The 17787-nt window shown below is 52.4% G+C and overlaps 1 protein-coding gene across 12 annotated transcripts in view; it reads left to right on the top strand.

Moving 5' to 3' along the window:
- Atp2b2 (ATPase plasma membrane Ca2+ transporting 2) overlaps positions 1-17787 on the top strand; it is a 305270-nt gene that overhangs the window by 141099 nt on the left and 146384 nt on the right. Inside the window, exon 1 of one of the 12 annotated variants that reach the window (XM_034511430.1) lies at positions 9922-10051. The exons of 9 other annotated variants lie outside the window; for them this stretch is intronic. The gene's annotated coding sequence lies outside the window, so the exon portion shown is untranslated. Of the gene's footprint in view, positions 1-9921; positions 10052-17787 lie in introns of those variants that run through there. 2 more of the 12 variants (XM_034511425.2, XM_076940276.1) reach the window with 2 other exon arrangements.

The raw sequence follows: 17787 nt of genomic DNA, 5'->3' as shown, positions 1-17787 counted from the left end.
ATAAGGGAATTGTTTCAAAGATAAATGGTAAGCCACACACTGTGTTAGATTTCTGTCACTGTAACAAAATGCTTCGTGCAATCACCTTATGAGGCAACCAAGTTTGAGGCTCACGGGTTTGGAGGTTTCAACTGGTGATGGAAGGGCTGTTTGCTTTGAGCCTGTGGTGAGATGGCACATCTCAATGAGAACCTGTGGTAGCTAAATAAAACCTTCACTTAACTGACAGTCAACCAAAGAAAGTGGGGAGGGGCACATCCCCTCCAAGGGCAAGCCCTAAGAGACCTCCTACAAGCCCCTAGTACCTAAGTCAAAGATTCTCAACCTGTGGGTCACGATGCCTTTACGGATCTAATGACCTTTTCACATGTGTTGCCTAAGATCATGGGAAAATACAGATATTCTCATTATGATTCATAACAGTAGCAAAATTATAGTTACGAAGTAACAGCAAAAATAATGTTGTGGTTGGGGGGTCATGAGAAACTTATTAAAGGGGTACAGCATTAGGAAGGTTGAGAACCATTGTGCTAAGTGGTCTGCCATCATCCAGTAGCAGTACCCTGGAAACCAAAGATTGGGGGTCATGACTTGTCACATTAATTACCTGTAAGCTGTAAAGACCTCACTGCTGATGTTTGGGGGTTCCGCTGTGGAGTGGTACCCTATCTAGGTTCTATGAATGCCAACCCAAGTCCACATACCTTTCTTCTGTATCTGCTGCTGGTCATTGCCTTCCCTTCTTCCAGTGTGTACAGCCATATGACATCATCACCCACTGTGGGGCTTTGTTTAGTTGGTAAATTTGGTCTTGGTTTTTGATGCTGCCAATAAGCAAAGGAAAGCTGGGAATAGAACCCGGGGCCCTGGGCATTTTGCCAGCACTCTGTCACCTAGCCACAGCCTAGCCATGATAGTGACCCTCCCCTCAGCCCCCACCCAACTGCCATGTCACAAAACAAGCCTTGGAGCCTCTGTGTCCTGCCCAGTGGGCCCTACTTAGAGCCAAAAATAGGCTATGAGGAGAGGACACCTTGTCTTTACTCTGGAGCCAGGTGGCCTGGCATCCCTGTCTATCAAATGGGCATCAATCTTTCTTCCCCTGCCAGTCTTAAGGACTCCATGTGTTTGCTCTACCTGATGCATTCTGAGCCGTCACCAGCACTCTGCAGATAGCGCCTCTGAGTGTCAGCTTCATCAGCACCTCTGTCATTAGCAGGGTCCAAGAGACATTCATAGTGTAAGCCCCAGGGGTGCAGGTCAGGCTTCTCCCTAGCCTTTCTTAACTCCTCCATGGCCATGGTCATAGCCAGGGTAAGGAAAGCCAAGGCTCTGGGGCATATGAAGCAGGTGGGTTTGGCTTCATGGGAGGAGATGCAATCTTGTCCCCTGTAGCCACCTCAGGTTGGCGGAGTAGGCATGCCCTTTGTCAACTGCTATTTTTAGCAGAGCAGGCAAAGAACGACAGAGCCCTACACGGGAGCTGACTGTAAATGACATTCCTGTGGTGTGTGTGTGTGTGTGTGTGTGTGTGTGGTTTCCCAAACACATGTTAAATTATCTGTAGACTCTAGCCTTGCCCTTCGGAGTAGCCCAGCAGCTCTCTGGAGTTCCCTTCATCCCAAGCCCAGCTGCAGATCTCTCAAGGAGATCTCTGTGCAGTTCCACATGAATGGGACTCCTTGCCTTCATTTTAAATGTTTTTATTACATCCATCTATCTCTCTCTCTTGAGAGAGAGAGAGAGAGAGAGAGAGAGAGAGAGAGAGAGAGAGAGAGAGAGAGAGAACTTGCAGGAGTCAGCTCCTTCCTTCCACCATGTGGTTCCCAGGGATTGAACTCAGTTCCTTATGCTTAGCAGCAAGTGCCTTTACCACTCTGCCATCTCGACAGCCCCTCATCTCCATTTTGCAGAAGATAAAACAGAGAAAGACAGTGGTCTAGGGCTGGGGCCAGTGCACAGAACTCATAAGAACTCATGGATAGCACCATCTCTCTGTTACACCCCTGCCCCATGGATAGCGCCATCTCCCTGTTACACCTTGCTCCAAGAGGCAGCCCATGGCCAATGCCAGACAGGAAGGCTCTGGATTAGAACCCATTCCAGGGCCAGAGGGCTTGTGAACCATAGAAAAGGGAGCAAGGTATGGGGAGACCAAGACAATGGGTATCTCATGTGGTGGGGACACTGGGGGATTTAAATAAGGGACCGCCAATGCTCCAGAGGCAAGAGGAAAGGGCAGGGGCAGAGGCTTTGGGCCTACGGGCAAATCAGGCAAAGTGGAGAGAAGAGAAAGAGAGAGGCCTTCACTGGATCACTTAGGGTTGTCCCTCACCGGTGTTACCTGGAACCCTTGGATAGAGTGTCAACCATCTAGAAGGAAGGCAGCAGTTCCTCCAACTGCCATCAGAGCCCAAGGCTGGAGCAAGTGGAAGGAACCAGTCAAGAATATGGAGACCAAGCCCAGTTGCCACACACAGCTGGTACCTTTACCAGGCAGCTCTAGGTGTCATCTTTATGGGCTTTGCTCCCACCTGAACGGGACCTAAGCTGCCAGTGAAGTCACAGGCCGGTACAGTTGGCTCTTGGGAGCTATACAAGCAACTCCAGGGCCCCACTGGGCAAGACTGCCTCTAAGTCCTGCCATAAGAGATGGGACCTATGGTGTCCCAGAGAAGTGGTGTGATGGATAATTTCTCAAAGAAGGCTGTGTATGCCACGTCTAACATGGACAATGTTCTAGACCTAGTCTCAGTTTATTCCTAGGATAGACTCTAAGATGTTCCTGACAAACAACTTATAAAGAAATTGGGCTCAGAAAGGTGGAGTGGTTTGCCCGGGGCCACACAGCCAATGCATGGCAGAGTTCAGATATGAGCTGAGCTCTGCACACGCCAATGCTGATTCTCTAGGTTAGACTTGTTTGGCCTCCAGCCAGCACTGTTCTGGGAATTGTGTTGGGACTAGATGGTCCTTGGGGGCTGACAGGTGGGCTCTTCTGTGGGACGGCAGCTCAGTGCTCTTGTCAAGCCATGGAAGAGATAGTTTCCAGCTCTAGGGATACTCTCAGGTGCTTGAGGTACCACAGGAGAGGGCAGAGAGAAATTCTACCTACTCCAGGACAGAGGCACCCTCAGCACCTCCTCTGGAATTCCAGACTCCCTCCTTTCCTTCTTTGTTACCAAGTCATTTATAAGCCCTACTTCCAGAAGACAGTGCCCATACTATTACACATACAGTAGGTACTGAATGCTAAAGCACAAAACCAGTGTTAACTTCTGATTAGAGCTCGACTTAGTTTGAAATAAGACCAGCTGCCACACGGAAGATGTTGCCTTGGCAGAGTGGAGATGAAGACATGAGCTGGATTTTTTCTGAGTACCTACTATATACTATATGTATACACATGGCTCACTCATGCCTCCTGACGGCTGGCCCAGTGTCATTTCCTGTCTCCCGGGCTGCCTGCTGTGAACTGATGGTGACAGTGGCCTGCACTCAAACAGGCTGTCCTGGCTTAACCTCACGGGTGCCGATGTTCTTGGAGGGCAATGGCTAGTAAATGTCATGTCTTACTCTCCTGTGAGTGTACCCTGGTGCTCTCTGGTCTTCTGTGCTCCCCACACCTAAGGAATTCACAGTAGCTGGGAAGCAGATATGGTGGATACTGAGTCTGTGAGCACATGGAGCCTACTTCGGAGCTCTGTGGAACTCTACTTGTCATTAGGAAAGAAAGAAAGAAAGCTGAGCCCAGAGATGGAGGGCTTGTCCAGAGCCACACAGTCAGTCCTCCAGGAGCCCTGGGCAAAGTCAGCTCCAGCCCTGTGCTCTTAGCATCCAGCTGTGCTCCCTGATCATCTGAGGGTATCATGGAGATCTGAAAGACAGAGGGGCCCCTAAAAGTCCACAGAAGGTATGAAAAGCAGGGAAGGGTGTCCCCTGGGGCACCTAGCTACAGGATGGGAGCCCAGAAGGATTTAATTTCTGGTTCTGGTTACATCTATAGAATCCTGGGCTTGGGGCCTCCACATTCCACCCTGTTTCTCCACCAGTAAAATGAAGCAGTACTCCATACACTGGGGCTGCTGTTTCTCCTCTCTCTCTCTCTCTCTCTCTCTCTCTCTCTCTCTCTCTCTCTCTCTCTCTCTCTGTGTGTGTGTGTGTGTGTGTGTGTGTGTGTGTGTGTGTGTGTGTGTGTGTGTGTCTAAGCACATAGGTATGCGTGCATGTTAGCACTCAGGAAAGCATCAAAGAGAGTTCACCATGCAACCACCATTCAACACAAACACCCCTCCACTGTATGGGTCCCCAATACTCATCAGCCAGTTTCATCCATCTCGCCTGTTACCTGTCTGCCTCAGATAACCCCACTCCCTTCCAAGTCCCACACCCTCCACAGCTGGGAGAGCAGAGAGATCCCAGACAAGGAAGGCTGTGTTCCAATCTGCCACACTGTACTACACAGCTGTGCGCCTCTGGGCAAGCCACGCACCCTCTCAGCTTGTTCCTCACTTCTAGGTTGATAATACCAAATGCTCCTGCCACCGTGATGAGCAATAGTGACACCTCATATAAAGCAATCACGTGGGGGAGGGGCCTGACACATGACCCTTCCTCCTTCTCCTGCCATCCCAGGACCCATCACCCCCATCCTGCCTGTTCCCACCTTCCCAACCTTTCCGAGGACTGAAGTTGGGAGGACTTCACTTGAGTAACCAGAGACACCCCCGCCCCCCCCCCCCCGGCACAGAGCCTTTTATTTGGTGCAAACTGACATCTTTGTTGGCTGAACCACCCAAAGAAATGACTTTGTGATCTGTGGCTGATGGGACTTTTAGGGACAAAATCTCAAGCTTCCTGTCCCCATGAAGGTATCTCTAGACAGGGGCACTGGAGCGCCCTTGGGGGTTTTCCTCTATCCTTTCCATACTTGGCGCAGAGGGAATCCCATTCATTGGCAAGTTTCCTACACCAGAAGCCCCAGTCCAAAGAACATTTCCAGAGCCACCAAGAAAGACAAACATCAGTCAGACCTGTTCCAGGGATTGTGTTTTTATTCCACAAACTCAAACTCACTAATCCAATCAATATCTGTGGAGGCTTTGTGTCCATTGCCAGGAATGTCATGGTCAGATGAGACCCAGGTTTCTGTCCCCAGGAGTACATTAGAATGACGAACACATGTACATGGGAAGACCAGCTAATGGAGAGGGGAAATCCGGAGAGTACTCTTACAGGAAGGGCTGCTAGAGAGGACTCTTGAAGGATGAGTAAAAGTTCTCCAGGCAGGGGGAGGGAAGGATGTGTTTGGGGAGCAGAGAGAGAGTGTTAAAGCAGGGGTACACGGGGTCAGGGTGCAGGAGACAAAGAGACCAAGGACGTCAAGGTCACAAGGCAAGGTGAATGACTAGGAAGTGGCTGTGCAGTGACAAGGTAGTGCCAGCTTGGCCTGAGATGCTTCATCCATGTGGTCCTTGGGGGCCTCCATCCCTAGATCTGCAGTACTCGCTTCTGTGTGACCTCCTTGGCTCCATTGCTTTGTGAGCTCAAAGCCCAGTGGGTCTCAGCTCCTCCTCCCACCCCCAGAGGTCAGGCTGGTCAAAGGCACACATCTGCCACTGGCTTGGGAGACAGAGCTGACAACTTCCGCCCTATGACCAGAGGAAGAATCAAGCTCCCTTCCCACACTCATCTTGGTGAGGTCCCCAGGCTGGATTCACCTGGACTGTGCTTTTTGGGTCCTAGTGTCCCCAATCTCTGTGACTTTGACACATTACTCCAGCTCTGCCTTGATTTTCTTACCTGTAAAATAGGGCTACAGCAAGGGCCCACCTCCCAGGGTTTCACAGTGAGGGTATTGTGCCTTAGTGGTCAATGACAGTGCATGGCAGTCACTGGAGATCACCAGCAGCCAGACCCACACTTTCCCATGGAAGGATATAAAAGCAAAAGCCAGGAACAGGGAGCTTTGGTGGGACCCCAGCTTCCTTCCTACAGAGGTATCTAAGAATATCCTCTACCAGGGAAAGGGGGGTGCAAGAAAGCCAGCATCTCATATATGGTTCCATGGGGTGTTTCTCAGGGAGCTCCAAGTTCTATGTTCAGTCTGTAACTAACACCTGACGTTCTCCCTTGACTGACACCGCTGCCCTGTAGCTAGCACATTCCCTACTATGAAGTTGAGTCATCTGAGACCCAGAGAGGTTGAGTTACTTGCCCAAAATCACCTCGAAGGTAAAGTGAGCTAGTTTTGAAACTTGGGTCTGTAGGACAGGAAGCCCAGCCCCAGAGCTTGCAGGACTTTGGAGAAAATGATGGGAGAAGAGTAGGTGTGGGCCCTGATGCAGCTGAGGAGAACTTGGAAGAACCAGGCCACGTGAACTCTTGGATACATATTCTGATCCACTCAGAGGCATCAACCACAGAGTCCCTGGCTGTTGCTTCAAACTTAAGAAGCCTCTAGTAGGCTCAAAGGGCAAGGCATGAGACCCCAGTGGGACACATGTGGGTTCTGGTTTGGCTCTGCCTTCTGCCTCTACTTCTTACTGGGTCCTCAGTTCCCCAGGGCTCCATTTTCCCTTCTGTAAAATGGGCCCACATATAGTTGTGAGACAGGCACAGAAGAGGCCTTGGGAAGGAACTCCCCTAGGATACAGATGCTCTTGGTGACAGTAGCCATGTTACCAGAGTGCTCTGAGATCCCTCCCCAGGAATCCTCAAGGGTACCTCCTATCTCTTCATGGAAAGCCAGTGACCCAGGGAGGAGTCCATTGGCTTGTGAGTCCAGAAGACTGATATTGACTGTCCTCCATTCACCCCTTGCCCTGGTCCTATAATCCCAGTGAAACTAATCAAACCCCGGAGTCATCAGCTGCTTGTCCTTCCTTCTTCTCACCCCTGCCCTGTCCCTGACCCTCAGACCAGGTCCACCATGAGCCAACTCAGCCTGGATGGAAAGCTGTTGGTGATACCCTCAGCTGACCATCTATCTATGTGCCCTATTCCCTGTGGGCGGCCCTCATGTCATGTCCAACTTCCCCAGGGTTGCAACATAGATGCCTTGTTTGTCTGATTGCTCAATGCTCCAGCTTGCCCAGACTCCGGCCCCTAAATATCCTAGAAGGGCAATGCAATGACCTAGAAGTAGCCACCACAGCCAGGAGAGGCAGCCTAAGATCCAGGGCAGGGGCAGATGGGTATCTGTGGCTACCTCCTACTCTCAAGGACATGGTCAGGCAAAGCATCTGTAGCCTTTCCTTTGGTGCCTCAGCCTGTGCCATTGCACTATAGGAGATCCAGTTCCCAGGGGTATTGCTGGGGTCTGGTGCTTGATGGGCCAAAATCACACCACAGTGATTCATTCGGGTCTTTATTGCATCTGTAACGTGCTGGCACCTAGCTTATAGGGCCCTAGGGACCAATCTGATACAGACACAACCCAGTAGGAGGCATAGACCTGTAGACCATTACAGCATGATACGGTCAGAGATGAGACAGAGGTATGAACTGAGTATGTGGAATTAAGCAGGATTGTCTGGCAAAGAAGCAGCCGAGGATGGCTTTGCAGTATGAACAGAAACTCACCGGCCTAGAAGCCACTGGGATGTAGACTCAGGGATGGAAGGACACAGAGCCTGGCTTGCTAAGGAGATGGCTATTTGGGTCCATTTCTGTTAGATGTTGGTCTTGGACTCCAAGAAACAAAATCTGTGACTGATTGAGAGTTGGAAGTCTTGGTGTCCATGAGTGAAGCCAGCATGTCTCCATGGAGGTCACTGGGCAGTCCGGGCTCAGTGCTTTGAGGTAGATAAGTACTGAGGTCCCTACAGAGCCACCCCCTACCTGTAGGCAGCCTGGGCATGGGACTCACAACCTCAGTCACAGGGGCAGTTTATCCAGGTGGCTGTGCAGCTTACCCCCGACAGCCACACCCAGCTTTCTCCTCTAAGTGTTCACAGTAGCCCGTAGGGTGCAAGGAGCTATGGTTTCCTGATCTGTAGGTGACTATCTGACATAGGAAAGGACATAACTGTGGAAATGGATGGCACCCAGCCAGTCCCCCCACCCCATCCCACCCCCAGGGTTCTCTTTTCACTAGGGAAAATGGCTTGCCTCAGACACAGGGAGACACTGTGACAGACTCCTGAGTACACAGCAGGCTGTAGAGGCCTCTCACCTGATGCCTTCTGGGGCCTGCCTCCTTGAGACATTGAGCCTTAATGGCTTCTCTAGCCTGGTGGGGGCAGGGTGGCCTATAGCCTCTCAGCTTGGCCCTTGGTCCTAGGGTAGGGATACATAGGAACAGTGCTGACTTGGAAGTCCTACCAAGGTGTGGCCAGAATACCCCCATAAGGGGTGGTTTCCCCATCTACAGCTTCAAGAGGGGCCCCAGCCCAGATCTATTGACAAGAGGCAAGATTCAAGATTCCCTCTGATGGGGCCCAGGGCTGCCCAATGGGAAACCTAGGAAGATGTTACATGGGCAACTATCAGGCCTGGACATCTTTAGAGTCTTGGCACCCCATCCCTGTACACACACACACACACACACACACACACAGAGGGAGAGAGACAGAGAGACAGAGACAGAGAGACAGAGACAGAGAGAAGAGAGAAGAGAGAGAGGGGGAGAGAGAGCGCGCACACCTCTGCTTGGCTGGGGTAGATGGGACCCTCTGAGCAGTCTGGGGGGTGGGCAGAGAATAGTGTTGGTGATGGTGGTATGGTCCTGCTCAAGGGCCCTCCCTGCCTCAGGCTCTGCTCTGACTCTCTCCCTCCTCTGCCCCTCTGCGTGGCGGGTTCTGATTTTGGTGCAGTGCAGACTTTCAGCTTAACGAGACAAATTGATATTCCGTGCCAGGCGGAGATGGAGCAGCAACAGGACGCTCGGAAAGGCTGGTGGCTCCTAGGTGGGCAGAGGTGGGGGTGGGGAAAGAGGCAGCTTTTGTCTAGATCTGGCTCTAGGGGCACTCCTGTCACCTTGCCTTGCCCCTCCTGTACCCACTCAAGCTGACAGGTGTTCCAACACGCCGGCCTTGAAGGTCTTCTATAGGCCATGCACACTTCCAAGCAGGATGCCACTCCTGAGGTATGGAGAGGCCTGGCCACAGGGGCACCTCAGCCAGTGGAGGAAGTGAGAACACACCTCATTCAATGAGACCCCCTCACCTGGCTACTCAGGCTCTGGCCAGAACCTGTTTGGAATTAAAGAGTCCACAGGTCTGCCCTGTGAGATGAGGGAGGAGGGAGTGAGCAGCTGGACGGGGGAGGCCATTCCTTCAGACTCCAAAATGGAATCACTCTGGAGTCCACAGACGGTGATTAGTGTCCAGTGCGGTCACCCCCAACTCATCACAGATACCCTGGCAGATACTGGGAGTGTGCTAACACTCCGGCAGAGAAATGGACACTTCAAGGGTTCTGCTGACTAGGCCCATCCCCACCCTGGGGCAGGTGGGCACACCCAGGCAGCTTGTGGGGCTGCAGAGGGGTGTAGATAGTAACATCCAGAAGCTGGCTGGGGAGTGTACTCCACAGACCCTGTCACCATAGGCGCATTTAGGTGTTCTGCCTTATGCTGTCTTGCTCCCAGGTATAGAGCCCTCCTGTTTGCATCCAGGGAGCCTGGAACCCCGACCCTATTTAACAAAGTATAAAGTGACTTAGGGAAGGCACATAAAAGCAATGCCTCCTCCTTTGCTCTCACCGCCCCCTTGCTCGTCCGAGGCTGGGCTCTGACCCTCCCCTTCACGTGCCCTTGACACGGCCTCCTGCGCGCGGGGAACGGGCCTCTCCCTGGGGCTCTGCGGGCGGCCGCGGATGCGTCCCGTGGGAGCTATGCCCAGAGCCGCGCTCCCAGGCGCGGGGTGGTTCCGTCCGCGCTCGCGCCCCTCCCCCGGCGGCCGCGCCACCCCCAGCCTCGGGCGCGATGGTACAGTCTGCGCAGGGACCAGGCGCGCGGGCTGGGCTCAGCGCGGCGCCAGCTGCCGCACCGCGATTACGGGCTGCCCGCCTGGAACCCGAACCGATCGCTGGCGATTGCCTTAGCCAAGTAAGTAACCGGCATCTCTCCCCTCATCCAAGCATGAGAAAATAAAAAATAAAAAGCGCCCGGCCCCGCTCTCCCCTTCCTCCCTCACCTATTTTGATTTGATTTGATTGCATTTGCCGTTTTTTTTCCCCGAGTGCTGATGGTGGCTGCGGGAGGAGGGGGGTGGTAGGAGCTTGGCTTGTTTATCTGGAGGCAGCTGGGGATGCTTGGCAGCCCGGGCTGAGGGACACTCCATGGTGAGGGGCTGGGGTGGGGGCTGGGGACAGGAGCAAAGAGCCCCGCAGGAGAGGATGCAGGGTCTCAGGTGGATGCTGGTGGCCTCCAGACTGCACATGCCCCCAGGATGTTATGCAAGGGCTAGTGGTGGCAGCCGGTCAGCAGGGACACCAGTCTCCTCTTGAGCCTGGTCCCTGGGAGACATAGAGTACTGGAAGGTGTCCCAGGAAAGGAGGCAAGGGGAGGCCCCTATGAAGGGTCTCCTTGATGGTGGGCTGCTGTATACAGGGATCTACTGGATGAGGAGAACCAGGCAGGTGGTGGCAGGGATGTGTCCCAAGTCCCTTCTGTGACAGGCAGGGGCAGGAGTGGGTGGCCAGGCCATTTTGCAGCAGTCATGCTAGATGGATGGTGGAGTTGGCACTTTAAGCCCGGAAGCCCAGCTTCTCCTCTGCCTGCTACCCTAGGTGGCCCCTCTGAGTACTGAGACACCTGGGGCTCCTCCCTGCCTCCCTGCAGGATCTGAACCTCCCTCCTATGGTCGTCAGGTGCTGGCAGCCACCCCCTTTAAGCCAAGTAGCTGACCTCTGCTCCACATACTGAGTAGGGAGGGAACCCTGCAGCTGGCCGACCCCCATCAAGGGAGGTCCCCTCAAAGGCTGAGCCTGGCTCGACCTTCAGAAGGGTAAGTGAGTAGGCCAGTCATCAGCAGAGCTGAGAGTAGAGGGTCTCATTGTGAGGCTGAGCCCAGCAGTATAGAAGGGGCTTCCCTCCACTGGGCATAGCTCTCCACATCGATAGGAAGAGGCAGAGCTGACGTTTGGGGCATTTCCCAGAGCGGCGGTTGCCATCCGGAGAAATTCTCTTTTGACGCGTGCGGTAGGAGGGGGCTTGGAGCGCAGGCCTTTGAGCTTGGGGCTTCCGCCTGGTAACTTCCTTGAAGGAGCAGTGGCAAGGAGGGGCTGCGGTCTGGGGAGTCCGCAGAGGAGGACTAGGAGAGGTTGTTAATGGCTTCCCATTTATCCACCTTCACAACCTAGTCCGTTCACGAGGGTGCACGCCTGCATACACATGGACCAATAGAGAACCCACAAGTAGTACATCATACATGTTCAGATCATACATGTAAACACACAATGCCTGTACCAACAGATGCACTCTGGCCCCTGTACACACAGCACACATCCCTGGCTTCTTAAGACCCCGTTCTATGCACACCCCAAGTGAGTATAGCCTGCCCCCACATTGCAGCGCACACACACACACACACACACACACACACACACACGGGGACCTGCAGCAGCTATCATAGTGTGCTGGATATACATGTGGGCTGCCCCACGAGTGCAGATGACAGGTGCATGGCACCCAAATGCCTGTCAATCCAGTACCCTGGAGTGTGCCCACAGGTGAATGCCAGAGGCACATGTAAGCCAGCAGTGGGCAGAGCTGCTGCACCTCTGCAGACACCGTGTTGCCCTCTCAGCTTCAAGAAGCAAAGGTGGCCCTGTGAGCTCTGGGGAGAGGCCCCTGGGGAACTGACTGTGAGGCCAGAAGGACACTGGATCCTGAGTGGCCACCTCGGCTTCCTGAAGGCCTGAGGGGCGGGTCAGCCCATGTTCCCAGAGAGCTGTGATTGGACGGAACAAGCCCATCTGTGGTGATTGATGGTCTGCAGAGAAGGCTGCCTGGAGTAGGAAAGGAGACAGGGGAGGGGGTAGGTGCAGTGGCTGCCCATTGGTCAGACCACCAGCATCCCGGAAAGCCCACCAGCCCTTTCTAGAACCAGGAAGCCAGCCCACTGGCGTATGGCATCTGAGAGCCGGAATTCCTTCAGTAGCCTCCAAGTTCTCTCCAGTTGAGGACAGAAAAGCTACCTATGATTTAGTGTACAGAGCCTGAGACAGCCACCCCTCCACAGCCTGCCTCCAGTCCCGTCACCCAGCCTTAGTGGGAACACTAATATATGTCACACCCGCTAGCATCTGCAGAGCTAGCTGTCTGCCCGGCACACATTACTTTTGTGCAATTATCCTAGTGTCCCATGTGGACCCTGAGTGTCCCAGTGTGTGGCCTCCAGAATGAAAGGGGGAGCACCCCAAACTCCACTCCTGGCCACCTGTGTGACCTTGGATGCACACTGCAGCTCTCTGCCTCTGAGTCTCCTCACCTGTGGTCAGGTTTCCTGTCCCACCTTATCCTGCAGCTGTCTGAGAGCTGGGACACTGTCACGGGCTGTGTGCAAAGAAAGGGTCAGCATCAGGATCGGCAGACAGAATAAGGGCCAAGTCCAAGGTCAGAGGAAGAGACAGAGAGGAGGGGGGAGGAGAGGCTTGAAGGGTCTCTTGCTTTGATGGCCAGAGGTTCTGGGGTGGGGGGTGTTGGGGAGTCCCATGTCTGGCCCCTTTCTTAATGCTTCAGGAGATCTGGGTTACTGTTCCAGATGCTTCACAGTCTCAGCCTTTCCCCAGTACCACAGGAGCTCAAGGGAACTGGGAGAGGGCTAGGTGGGCTTGGATGTCATGTTGGAAACAGGTCTTGGGAAAACAGCCCCTCCTGTCTTAAATCTTGTCTCTCTATAATCAAGGGGGTTAAAGCAAACCATAGAGAAAAAATTTAACTACTGTGTTACCAGCCTATAGGATATATAGGGTCAAGGTTGGGAACCCAAAAATATAGAAAAAGGCTCCTTCTGTTGTCCTTAGCTCCTAGCATTACCAGTACCCAGCTGAGTGTCACATATACACATCACAGGAGTGGTCAGATTCTCCCACCCTTACCTAGAGCACTGGAGTCAGCATGGGAGGCAGGTGCCTCTCAGCCTAGAATCTGGATACCTGACCCACCCTGCTCTTCCTCCAAAGCAGACCCTTGGTCCATTTTTTCTTCCTCATGGGAGCCTCAGATGAGGAAGTAGTTAGGGAGAAAGGCCCCTGGGCAGGAACAGTCTGCTATGATGCTCGCAGAGAGATGATAGGTGGCAGGGGAATCAGCTAGGCACTGCCAGGTTGCAGGAACGAGGACAGAGCCTCGGGTCCCTAACTGACAGCAGAAGAATAACAAGGCCCACTTCTCGGGCTAACATGAAAGAGACTAAAGGCACACAGGATCTGGATGGGAGTGTGTTTCCGCCAAGGCACCATGAGAATGGTTGACAGCGGAATCATAGAGTGTGGCTAGGAGCACCTCCCGGGTGGGAGGACTTACCACAGCAGACACCACTACTCACAAGTTGCCCTGGGCTAGCAGTTTTATGTCAATAGGAGCTGTGCAAACATGTACACTGCCCAGGACTGCTCTCTGATCATAGTAAGAATGGATGACCTTGTGTACAGCCCTGACAGGAGTGCTAAGGCCACCCTCAGTGTCCAATAAGGAGCCCTATGATGAAGGCTTGCAGAGTCGTAAGGCCTTAAGAGTATCACACACAAGCTGGGACCCTCTAACGAGCTAGAGAGCTGCAGACATGGCCAAGGACCATGGTGGTGGGAGTGAGAAGGCAATGTAAGGCACAGACAGGACAGATGAAGAAGTCTTGGTCTGCAAGTCAGCTAAGCTAGGATCCCCGAGCCACTGGGCCTTGCTCCATGCATGACAATGGGCTTCAGTGAGTGCCTTTTGTTAGACTTGTGTCTGGTGGTCTCAAGCTGATCATTTGTGAGATGGTGCAGGGCCGAGTGGTCTGCAGGATTGATGGTGGAGGCCACAATAGCTGTCACAGCTGTGGTTCTTTCTCAGCTGCCATCACAAATTTCTACAAGCTGCATGGCTTAAGAACAAAAATGTTTTACTCAGGCCCTAGAGGGCAGAAGTCTGATGTGGGGTTTGCCCACTTGGAGCCTCTAGAGGGTGGCTGGGAGAATCTGTCCCCACTTATTCCCTAGCTACTGGCAATAGTTCTAGTCTCTAGTGTCCCTTGGCTTGGAGCATGTGGCTGGTCCCTGACTCTGTCTTCAGACCCTTATTGCTCTATGCCCAGTGTCTCCTATAAAGATGCTTGCCCTGGATTTGGGGCCAAGAATGATAACAAACACTATGTAGAGACCCCTGAGGGGCCTGGGCCTGGGTATTTATTGAATGTTACAGCTACTAAGAACTGGCTGCACTGGCTGCTCCATCGTACCCACCCACTTTACAGCTAAAGAAAGCAAGGTGCAGGGAGGTTAAGATGGTCCCCAAGTTATACAGCAAGTAAGAGAACTCGGATTTGAACACACATTTCTCCATATTTCCAGAGCTTTGCTGGGGGCAGAAGCCAGGATTCCAAAGAGCAGTGGCTCCTGGGCCCCAGAGATGAGTGCTGCATACAGAGGGGAGAGGGGCATGCCTTAGCTACGGGACACAAGCATGTGACAGTGGGTTGACAGCCACAGTCCCTTCCTAAGAAACCCCACCTGCCCCCATGTCCTCATCCATGGAATCATATTCACATACTAACACACTGATTGGTCCCCTTGTGAGTAGCTGTGCCATGTCCTCAGTGTTTGGTAAATGTTTCTTCCTTTTGCTCTGTGGGTGGGGATTGCTTCTCACAAGTCACATCCTAGGGAATTGGCTCTGCTGTTCAGCTTCGTGTAGTGACACTAGAGGTTTACCCTCTATTTGCACCTCCATAAAGTGGGTACAACACTAGTGCTCATCTTCCTGGTGGTGGGGGGAAGGGGACTCAAGTCAAGTGCTCACCCTGGCACAGTCCAGGTGCAGCTTTAATGCATTCCCTAGATGTCAAACGGACTCTGTCACCATTTCCTTGTTGGAGTTGGCCCTCTAGGAACATGGGTTTCCCCATCTATGGTGAACACACAACAGCAGCATAAGAAATACTCAGTGGGCTTGGGAGACAGCTTGGTTTAACGCCTGCCATGCAAGCCTGAGGACCTGAGTCCATATCCCCAGCACCCCCATGAAACTGGACATGGTTGCTTGCAGCTGTACCCTTGGTGCCAGGAAAGCAGAGACTGCAGGCTTGCAGTCTGGCCAGTCTAAGAGCAGATTAGTGACTCCAGGTTCAGTGAGAAACCCTGTCTCAAAAAACATAGTAAAGGATAATGGTGGAAAACTCCCAATGTCGCCGGGCAGTGGTGGTGCACGCCTTTAATCCCAGCACTTGGGAGGCAGAGGCAGGTGGATTTCTGAGTTTGAGGCCAGCCTGGTCTACAGAGTGAGTTCCAGGACAGCCAGGACTAACACAGAGAAACCCTGTCTCGAAAAACCAAAAAAAAAAAAAAAAACTCCCAATGTTGACAGCCAGCTTTCATATGCACGTGCACATGTGCACACTCAACTGCACACATGTGGCATACACATGCACACACACACACACACTCCACATGTTATATGCACTCATATAACACTCACAAAATATTCAAGTGAAGTTTTGCATCTTCACTGAACATCCCAGGCAGTTTTCTTATCTTTCTCCCAAATAATACAGTATAAGACCTATCTGTGTGGGGCTGGATAGTATCAGTCACCTAGAGATGATTTTAAGTTTATGGGAGGGTAAAAATCGACCATGGTGACACACCTGTCACCCCAGCATTGAGGATGTGGGGAGCAAGAAGATTGGGAGTTTAAGGTTATCCTTGGTTGCATAGCCTGTGCTACATGTGACCTTGTCTCAACCACAACCAAAAAAGATCTCTGAGAGAATGCTTGTAAATTATATGCAAAGATGATGGTACTGCAGGAAGACCAGAGCATCTGGGGATTGTGGGTTTTCAGGGGGTTCCTGCTGCCCAGCATTGAAAGTTTTCAAGGCTGCACAATTCCTCCCTTGTTGTGTGAGTGTGTGGTATGGCTCTGCATGGGAAGCACTCTGCTGAGTTTCCATGGCATCAGAGAGCCCTGAATAGAAACCCCAGCCCAGTATTGACTGCTGTGTGACCTTGGGCCAGGAACTTGGCTTCTCTGAGCTCAGCATTCTGATCTCTGGAAGTGGGATTGACTTCAGATATCATTGCAGAATGTGTCTAAATAGGGTCCTTCTCATGCCTGGGCATGCTGAAGGTGACCACAGAAGGGCAATCCTCACCCAAGGAGGGAAGTCCTACGTTTAGAACAACCCTGCAGCTCGGTCTTTTAATGGTGTGACAGAACCTGTAGGGGGAGCCACAAGTGAGTGACCCCATTCTAGGTCTAAGCAGCACAAATCTCTGAAGGAGGAAGCAGGTGTCCCCCGTGCCACCTTAGAAGGCAGGGTTCACAAGAGGGCTTAACCTCCTGTTGGAGCCACTCCAGGGGCTGTCCGGTGACCCCACTTGGCTCTCAAGGACACCCGCCCCATTGGACCAGGCTCAAGGGTGACTTGGTGAGCTGAGCTGCTGAATTGTGCAGGCAGGGCTGAGGGATCTGCTGGTGATCTTGGAGGGCATCAGCCTTCCTGGGTCTTCTCAAGATTTCATTGGGCAGGGTACAATCCTCATAGTCTGGTAGGTTGCACAGTGGTTAGGGACAGGGCTAAGAGACAAAAGGTAGGCCCAGGCTGCTTGAGGTCAAATCTGGGTTTGGCCATATTGGCTGTGCGGCCTCCATTTCTATACCTGAGTTCTCACAGGTGTAACCTGAGCAGTGAGGGTCTACTGTGCCAAGGTATGTCCATACAGACGGGTGGTCCCTAAGATGTCACTCTGAAATTTCAACACATCCTAGGGTGGGGATTGGGAGGCTTCATTCACTTAACCACTTCAGCTTTCTTAGCATCCTTTCCTCTTAGTATGGTATAGCATAGCATGAACAAAATTCAGGAAACACGATGAAAGGCTTAGCAAGGGGCAGCCAGGTGATGGAGACAAAGGAACCTCTATCTTCCACACCCCCAGGGGCCTCTGTCTCCTCCTAAAGCTTAAAAGTATTCACCCCTCAGAGCTGCTATTAGAGTACCTGCATATAGTTGGCACTTACTAAATGCCACCTCAAAGCAATAAACACCACAGTCCAGGGAGGACCAGAAAACATGCGCTCTGGGATTCTAATACCTGCCCCTCTGTTTCCCTGCTGTGTGATCTGCTGCAAGTTCCTTAACTTCTCTGTTCCTCAACCCCCCTGCCTTTAAAATAGGGATAACATAAGTCTCCAACTCAAAAAAAAAAAAGATTTATCAAATAAAATGAAACACTTAAGCAGAAGTGCCAGCAACTGCTCCATTGTGAGCATCTAGTGAGTTTCTTCTAATCCCATAAATAATAGCAAAAATAACTTCTGTTAACAGAGTAGCGGCCATCAGTAATCCCTAAGGCCTAAGATATTGGTTAGCTGGGATGGTGTGACTGCCTGTCCCTGGCCAGGCACTGGCCAGTGTGGACTCCTTGTGATATGAGTCTGGGGTTCTGTGAGTCTCATAGAGGAAGGAGTTTGGTATGAGTGGAGAGGGAGGTATTGATCCAGATTCCACTGGGTAAGGAGGGCTCTCATAAGTCAGGGTTTCCCTGTCTGTTCACCATACCGGAGGAAGCAGCAGAGCCTGCTGACCACCCAGCCCTTTCCCAGCTGGCTCCTGGTCTCATGGAGGCTGCCAGCAG

This window comes from Arvicanthis niloticus, chromosome 9 (assembly GCF_011762505.2).
Source record: "Arvicanthis niloticus isolate mArvNil1 chromosome 9, mArvNil1.pat.X, whole genome shotgun sequence".
Taxonomy (NCBI): domain Eukaryota; kingdom Metazoa; phylum Chordata; class Mammalia; order Rodentia; family Muridae; genus Arvicanthis; species Arvicanthis niloticus.
This window is presented reverse-complemented; position numbering and strand designations above follow the sequence as displayed.